Source organism: Procambarus clarkii, chromosome 87, assembly GCF_040958095.1.
Source record: "Procambarus clarkii isolate CNS0578487 chromosome 87, FALCON_Pclarkii_2.0, whole genome shotgun sequence".
Taxonomy (NCBI): domain Eukaryota; kingdom Metazoa; phylum Arthropoda; class Malacostraca; order Decapoda; family Cambaridae; genus Procambarus; species Procambarus clarkii.
This window is the reverse complement of record NC_091236.1, coordinates 9,637,218-9,638,319: the sequence shown is the minus strand read 5'-3', so window position 1 is coordinate 9,638,319 and position 1,102 is coordinate 9,637,218.

The window sequence follows — 1,102 nt, the reverse complement described above, 5'->3', positions numbered from 1 at the left end:
CACACACACACCAAACAATGCCTAGCCAATACCACACACACCAGTCAAACCAACACCAGTCCGTAGAATTACCCAAGGCCACTATTGTCTAATGAAGTTGAATTAACTTCCACACACACTTATTTTGTAATAAATCTTAAATGTTTTGTGGCTATTTATGCTAGCTATTATTATAAACACACATTCTACTTGTTAATATCACAAATTAAATTTGCGATAATTTGATCAGAGAAGTGCGACGTCTGGGTTACTGTGTACAGAGAGCTAATATGCCGGCGAACACTCTCCAGGCGACAATATATCTTGGATAAGTCTGTAGCGAGTAGATTATCCCAATAATATACTCGCTCCAAATGCATTGTTAATATTCCTGTCAACCTTTGGAGATGAATGAGGTGAGGCGTTGCCCGGGCAACACGGTGAGGTGTTGCCAGAGCATATAAGCAGCAGAATAGCAAACATTAACTAGTCTACTTTCAAGTGTAGTCTAGAGCAGACACTTGCGAGATACTGTACCGACGCTCAGTGCGCTCAACTCACATCAAAGTATCACCTGTGTACTTCTGTATATTCGACCAAATATATATATAGTATCTTAGTGTCTGTGTTTATTTGTCACCATACTTTACGTAACAATAGAATCGTTACAAGTCACTCCATATATCTTGGATAAGTCGCTCCATATATCTTGGATAAGTCGCTCCATATATCTTGGATAAGTCGCTCCATATATCTTGGATAAGTCACTCCACAACATTTTTGCTTGGACCGTTTACTTCCTATGGCGTCACCTGCCATTTATATAGCTCTTATTTCGTTAACAAATTTGATTGTTTCAGAGTAAAAAGTGGTTTGATTATGTTCTCATTTAGCACAACATTATAGTGAGTAAATATACCATATTGCTTCATTACTTACGTGATGCCAGGAGGCTTTGGGTAATTCTACGGACCCGACCAGCTTACCTAACACTATCCGGGTCAGTCTAATGACCCAAAGCTTCCTAGCATTAAATGAGTAATGAAGAAATATGATATATTTACTCACTATAATTTTGATGCTGAATGTAGAACATGAAAAACATTTTTACTCTGAAATAATA